This window comes from Pristiophorus japonicus, chromosome 15 (genome assembly GCF_044704955.1).
Source record: "Pristiophorus japonicus isolate sPriJap1 chromosome 15, sPriJap1.hap1, whole genome shotgun sequence".
NCBI lineage: Eukaryota > Metazoa > Chordata > Chondrichthyes > Pristiophoridae > Pristiophorus > Pristiophorus japonicus.
In genome coordinates, this window is record NC_091991.1 from 148761845 (window position 1) to 148769558 (window position 7714).

At 49.1% G+C, this 7714-nt stretch overlaps 1 protein-coding gene across 5 annotated transcripts in view; it reads left to right on the forward strand.

Annotated features, from left to right (window-relative positions):
* The first annotated feature begins 378 nt into the window (after positions 1 to 378).
* The window catches only part of LOC139281118 (acyl-coenzyme A synthetase ACSM3, mitochondrial-like), a 152610-nt gene continuing 145274 nt past the window's right edge, over positions 379 to 7714 (forward strand). For 4 of the 5 annotated variants that reach the window (XR_011596821.1, XR_011596823.1, XR_011596824.1 and 1 more), the window contains exons 1-2: positions 379 to 518; positions 1949 to 2005. The gene's annotated coding sequence lies outside the window, so the exon portion shown is untranslated. The remainder of the gene's footprint in view (positions 519 to 1948; positions 2006 to 7714) is intronic. The other variant, XR_011596822.1, reaches the window with a different exon arrangement.

Here is a 7714-nt window from a genome sequence, read left to right on the forward strand (position 1 = left end):
AAACTGAACCTTTGCACAAGAGGCCCCAGCAAGTCAAACGCCACTCCTGTTAAAGCAAACGCTGGGCACTTTTCCATTTCACTATGACAGGTTGGCCATTTTGGACAGCTGGGTGGCCCCATAGGTGACATAAGAGACCGAGTATAAACACAGCTGCTGGGACTGAACAGTCTGCCCTGTGCGTGGATAGGCGCTATTTTAGACAATTCCGTCACAGCAGACGTGCTACAGGTAGCTATCACAGTTACAACCGTCGGCGTTCGGTGCGGACATCACTCTTCAGTCGCTCGGCGAACTGCCTTCTCTGGTCTCGAGCTCATTGAGGTCGCGCGCAAGAGGTGCACGCGCGTGCGCAGACGCGGCAAAGGGAAGGCGCGAGAGGCGAGGTGGGAAGGTGGCACGCGGGCGGCGGTTGGCCGGTGTGTTTACAGAGGGAGCTCCTGCTGCTGGGTCCGGACACCGACACCATCGTAGACAGCACAGGCCAGTGCTTGCCCGAGAGGAGGAGGAGGAGCATTGTAAGAAAAAGATACGAAATCCAATCATTATTGCAGTCTGATAGTCTCCGTGAATACAAAGCCTGAGCAGTAATCATAGAATGATACAGCGCATAAGGAGGCCAATCCTGCCTGTGCCGGCTCTTTGAAAGAGCTATCCAATTAATCCCATTCCCTCACTTTTTCTCATAGCCCTGCAAAGTGATCGCCTTCAAGTATTCATCCAATTCCCTTTTGACAGTTACTACTGAATCTGCTTCCACCACCCTTTCAGGCAGTGCATTCCAGATCATAATAATAACTTTTATTTATATAGCGCCTTTAACGTAGCAAAACGTCTCAAGGCGCTTCACAACATGTTAGATATTGACTATTGAGGGAAACAGAAAAAGCGTGAGAAGGAAGTATAAAAAGAGGTTAAAGGCTCGGGTCCGAAGCGGCAGCCAAAATGCGCCGCAGATAGACACAGGCAGAAAAAATCATAACAACTCCCTGTGTGAATCTCCCCTCATAGTACCTTTGGCTTTTTGGCCAATCATCTTAAATCTGTGTCTTCTGGTTACTGACTCTTCTGCCATTGGAAATAGTTACTCCTTATTTACTCCATCAAAACCCTTCATGGGATCAGGAGTAGGCCATTTAGCCCCTTGAGCCTGTTCTGCCATTCAGTGAGATGATGGCTGAGCTGTGACCTAACTCCATATGCCTTTGCCCCATATACCTTAATACCTTCGGTTCACAAAAATCTATCAATCTCAGATTTAAAATTAACAATTGACCAAGCATCAATTGCCATTTGCAGAATAGAGTTCCAAACTTCTACCACCCTTTGCATGTTTCCTAACTTCACTCCTGAAAGGCCTGGCTCTCATTTTTAGATTATGCCCCCGAGACCTAACCAGCGGAAATAGTTTCCCTCTATCTATCCTATCAGTTCCCCTGCATATCTTGAAAACTTCAATCAAATCACCCTTAACCTTCCAAACTCCAAGGAATGCAACCCTAGATTGTGTAATGTGTCCTCATAATTTAACCCTTGGAGTTCAGGTATCTTTCCGGTAAATCTACGCTGCATTCCTTCCAAGGTCTATATATCCTCCTAAGGTGTGGTGCCCAGAATGTGATCTGAAAGGAGGGACTCCTCACCCTGGTGGTAGATTTCACTGCAACTTCAAACTGCTAAATAAGACATTGGTTCTCAAACATTTGTGATTGAAGGTCTCCTATTCCAAATGAATTCGTAATCGCCCATCTAAATTAGAATACCATATATATAATACCATAATATGAAAGTGCTGCATGTAAAGAGTGTTTTAATAACGCTTTTAAGAAAACAGGTATTTTACGCACAGATATCAGTGAAATGGGTGTACCTGCTTCTCACTGCAGAGCCTGTTTATCCTTGGTGTGATGTTTGACAATGGCACTCATAAATCATTCTCCATTTCCAGGAGGGACCTGTACTTTGTCTGCATGGCTGCCGTACCAGAAAATTATGTTTTGCAAAGGTAGAAACACTTTGATTCTTTTACCAATTCTGAGCACTCCGCAGCAACAGACAAGCAAAACTGGGAAAAGGACGTTGCTAAAACTTAATTTTCAACGAGCGTTCACAGGACAGTTCCACCAGTTTCTCACCTGTTTTTCCACTTATACCACAAAGTGACGTAGCAAACGTTGAAAATGAGTCCTGAACCCAATCGTATTTTCAAAATAAACACTGAAGTACTCTGCCAAAATTGCAACATGAACAATGATCCTTTCTTTCATACATTCAACTCTCATTGTGCTTGCATCCGGAAACTCAGTCAGTAGCGGGAACATACCTGAAACTCCATTGCTCAGTCTATTTTTCCAAATCTCGATATTCTTGGCCTCATGGCCCAATTTTGAACGGCTAGATGGCCTCTCCACCATTTAATAAGATCATGGCTGATCTGATCATGGACACAGCTCCACTTCCCTGCCCACTCCCATAACCCTTTATTCCCATATTGCTCAAAAATCTATCTATCTCCACCTTAAATATATTCAATGACCCAGCCTCCACTGTTCTCTGGGGCAGAGAATTCCATAGATTTACAACCCTCTGAGAGAAGAAATTCCTACTCATCTCAGTTTTAAATGGGCGGCCCCTTATTCTGAGACTATGTCCCCGAGTTTTAGTTTCCCCTATGAGTGGAAATATCCTCTCTGCGTCCACCTTGTCGAGCCCCCTCATTATCTTATATGTTTTGATAAGATCACCTCGCATTCTTCTGAACTCCAATGTGTATAGGCCCAACGTACTCAACCTATCTTCATGTCAACCCACTCATCTCCAGAATCAACCTAGTGAACCTTCTCTGAACAGCCTCCAATGCAAGTATATCCTTCCTTAAATACGGAGACCAAAACTGTATGCAGTACTCTAGGTATGGCCTCACCAATATCCTGTACAGTTGTAGCAGGACTTCTCTGCTTTTATACTCTATCCCCCTTGCAATAAAGGCCAACATTCCATTTGCCTTCCTGATTACTTGCTGTACCTGCATACAAACTTTTTGTGTTTCATGCACAAGGACCCCCAGGTCTCTCTGTACTGCAGCACTTTGCAATTTTTCTCCATTTAAATTATAATTTGCTTTTCTATTTTTTCTGGCAAAGTGGATAACCTCACAATTTCCCACATTATATTCCCATCTGCCAAATTTTTGCCCATTCACTTAGCCTGTCGATATCCCTTTGCAGATTTTTTGAGTCCACCTCACAATTTTCTTTCCCAACCATCTTTGTATCATCAGCAAACTTGGCTACATTACACTCACTCCCTTCATCCATATCAGTAATATAGATTGTAAATAGTTAAGGACCCAGCATTGATCCCTAGTCACTGTTTGCCAACTGGAAAATTATCCATTTATCCCGACTCTCTGTTTTCTGTTAGGTAGCCAATCCTTTATCCATGCTAATATATTACCCCCAACCCCATGAACCTTTATCTTGTGCAGTAACCTTTTATGTGGCACCTTATCGAATGTCTTCTGGAAATCCAAATACACCACATCCATTGGTTCCTCCTTATCCACCCTGCTCGTTACATCCTCAAAGAGCTCCAGCAAATTTGTCAAACATGATTTCCCTTTCATAAAACCATGCTGACCGTGCTTGATTGAATTATGCTTTTCCAAATTCCTGCTACTTCCTCCTTAATAATGGACTCCAGCATTTTCCCAGTGACAGGTTAACTGGTCTATAGATTCCTGCTTTTTGTCTGCCTCCTTTTTTAAATAGGGGCATTACATTTGCAGTTTTCCAATCCGCTGGGACCGCCCCAGAATCCAGGGAATTTTGGTAGATTACAACCAATGCATCTACTATCTCTGCAGCCACTTTTAAGACCCTAGGATGTAAGCCATCAGGTCCAGGGGACTTGTCCACCTTTAGTCCCATTATTTTACCGAGTACTACTTCATTAGTGATAGTGATTGTATTAAGTTCCTCCCTTCCGATAGCCCCTTGATTATCCACTATTGGGATGTTTTTAGTGTCTTCTATCGTGAAGAGCGATATAAAATATTTGTTCAACGCCTCTGCCATTTCCCTGTTCTCCATTATTAATTCCCCAGTCTCATCCTCTAAGGGGCCACTCTTTTTCTTTTTATGTACCTGTAGAAACTCTTACTATCTGTTTTCATATTTTGTGCTAGTTTACTTTCATAATCTATCTTCCCTGTCTTTATTATTTTTTTAGTCATTCTTTGCTGGCTTTTAAAAGTTTCCCAATCCTCTGGCCTCCCACTAGTCTTGGCCACATTGTATGCCCTTGTTTTCAATTCGATACCATCCCTTATCTACTTAGTTAGCCACGGATGGTTATCGCTTCTCTTACAGTCTTTCCTTCTCATTTGGATATATTTTTATTGCGAATTATGAAATATCTCCTTAAATGTCTGCCATTGCTCATCAACCGTCCCATACTTTAATCTATTTTCACAGTCCACTCTGCCCTCATATCTTTGTATTCTCCTTTATTTACGCTTAGGACACTGGTTTGAGAACCAACTTTCTCACCCTCGAACTGAATTTGAAATTCAACCATGTTATGGTCACTCATTCTTAGAAGATCGTTTACTACGAGATCATTTATTAATCCTGTCTCATTACACAGTATCAGATTTAAGATAGCCTGCTCCCTGGTTGGTTCTGCAACGTACTGTTCAAGGAAACTATCCCGGATACACTCTATGAACTCTTCCTCATGGCTACCCTGGCCAATTTGCTTTGTTCAATCAATATGAAAGTTAAAATCACCCATGATTATTGCCATTTCTTTAGTACAAGCTTCCATTATTTCTTGATTTATATTCCGTCCAACATTGTAGCTACTGTTAGGGGGCCTATAGACTATGCCCACCAGCGACTTTTTCCCCTTATTATTCCTTATCTCCTGTTCTGAATTTAGCCCATTTAGCACAGTGGTAGTGCCACACAACACGATGGAGAGTGTCCTCAGTGTGAAGACAGGACTTTGTCTCCACAAGGACTGTGCGATGATCACTGCTACCAATGCTGTTATGGACAGATGCATCTGTGACAGGTAGATTGGTGAGGATGTCAAGTAGGTTTTTCCCTAATGTTGGTTTTCTCACCACCTGCCGCAGTCCTAGTCTGGCAGCTATATCCTTCAGGACTCGGCCAGCTCAGTCAGTAGTGGTGCTACCGAGCCACTCTTGGTGATGGACATTGAAGTTCCCCACCCAGAGTATATTCCATGCCCTTGCTACCCTCAGTGCTTCTTCCAAATGGTGTTCACTATTACTCATACTAGCTATTTTTTTAATACTTACAAATAACCTGCTCACCGATGCTCAGTTTGTATTCCGCCAGGACCACTCGACTCCAGACCTCATTACAGCCTTGGTCCAAACATGGACAAAATAGCTGAATTACAGAGGTGAAGTGAGAGTGACTGCCCTTGACATGAAGGCAGTATTTGACTGAGTGTGACATCAAGGAGCCCTATTAAACTAGAAGTTAATAGGCTCAGGGGGAAAACCCTCCACTGGCTAGATTCATACCTAGCACAGAGGAAGATGGTTGTAGTTGTTGGAGGCCAATCATCTCAGCCCCAGGACACCTTTGCAAGAGTTCCTCAGAACAGTTCCCAACCATCTTCAGCTGCTTCATCAATGACCATCCCTCCATCATAAGGTCAGAAGTGGGGATGTTCGCTGATGATTGCACAGTATTCAGTTCCATTCGCAACTCCTCAGATAATGAAGCAATCCGTGCCGGAATGCAGCAAGACCTGGATGACATTTAGGCTTGGGTTATAGAAACATAGAAACATAGAAAATAGGTGCAGGAGTAGGCCATTCGGCCCTTCTAGCCTGCACCGCCATTCAATGAGTTCATGGCTGAACATTCAACTTCCCCTCACCCTCCCCCTCCCTTTCCCCTCACCCATCCTCACCCTCCCTTTCCCCTCACTCCCCCCACCCTCCCTTTTCCCCACTCACTCTCCCTTTCCACCCTCACTCTCCCTTCCCCCCCTCACCCTCCCTTTCCCCTCACCCTCCCTTTCCCCTCACCCTCACTTCCCCCCTCACCCTCCCTTTCCCCTCACCCTCACTTCCCCCCTCACCCTCCCTTTCCCCCCCTCACCCCCTCCATCCTCCCCTCACCCTCCCTTTCCCCCCCTCACACTCTCTTTCCCCCCCTCACCCTCCCTTTCCCCGCATCCTCTCCCCTCACCCCCATCACCCCTCACCTTCCCTTTCCCCCCCCTCACCCCCCCATCCTCCCCTCACCCTCCCTTTCCCCCCCTCACCCTTTCTTTCCGGCCCCATCCTCCCTTTCCCCCCTCCTCCCCTCACCCTCCCTTTCCCCTCACCCCCCCCTTTCCCCTCACCCTCCCTTTCCCCCTCACCCATCCTTTCCCCTCCCCCTCCCTTTCCCCTCCCCCCCACCCTCACCCCTTCCCCTCCCCCTCACCTTCCCTTTCCCCTCAGCCTCCCTTTCCCCTCACCCCCCCCTCACCCTCCCTTTCCCCTCCTCACCCCCCCATCCTCCCCTCACCCTCCCTTTCCCCTCACCCCCCCATCCTCACTTTCTCCTCCCCCCCTCACCCTCCCTTCCCCCCCTCACCCTCCCTTTCCCCTCCCCCCTCACCCTCCCTTTCCCCCACTCACCCTCCCCTTCCCCTCCCCCCCCTCACCGTCCCCTCCCCCCCTCACCCTCCCCTTCCCCCCCCCCTCACCCTCCCTTTCCCCTCACCCCCTCATCCTCCCCCCTCACCCTCCCCATCCTCCCGCTCACCCCCCCCCATCCTCCCCTCACCCTCCCTTTCCCCCCTCACCCTCTCTTCCCCCCCTCACCCTCCCTTCCCCCCCCATCCTCACCTCACCCTCCCTTTCCCCCCCTCATCCTTCCCCTCCCTTTCCCCCCCCTCACCCTCCCTTCGCCCCCCTCACCCTCCCTTTACCCCCCTCACCCTCCCTTTCCCCTCACCCCCCCTTTCCCCTCACCCTCACCCTCCCTCTTCCCTTCACCCTCCCTTTCTCCTCCCCCCCTCACCCTCCCTTCCCCCCTCACCCTCCCTTTCTCCTCCTCACCCCCATCCTCCCCTCACCCTCCCTTTCCCCCCCATCCTCCCCTCACCCTCCCTTTCCCCCCTCACCCTCGCTTTCCCCCCTCACCCTCCCTTTCCCCCCCCACCCTCCCTTTTCCCCATCATCCTCCTCTCACCCTCCCTTTCCCCCCTCACCCTCCCTTCCCCCCCATCCTCCCTTTCCCCCCCATCCTCCCTCACCCTCCCTTTCCCCCCTCACACTCTCTTTCCCCCCTCACCCTCCCTTTCCCCCCCCATCCTCCCCTCACCCTCCCTTTCCCCTCACCCCCCCACCCTCCCTTTCCCCTCACCCCCCCATCCTCCCCTCACCCTCCCTTACCCCCCCTCACCCTCCCTTCCCCCCCATCCTCCCTTTCCCCCCATCCTCCCCTCACCCTCCCTTTCCCCCCTCACACTCTCTTTCCCCCCTCACCCTCCCTTTCCCCCCCCATCCTCCCCTCACCCTCCCTTTCCCCTCACCCCCCCACCCTCCCTTTCCCCTCACCCCCCCATCCTCCCCTCACCCTCCCTTACCCCCCCTCACCCTCCCTTTCCCCCCTCACCCTCCCTTTCCTCCCTCACCCCCCCCTTTCCCCTCACCCTTCCTTTCCCCCCCCTTACCCTC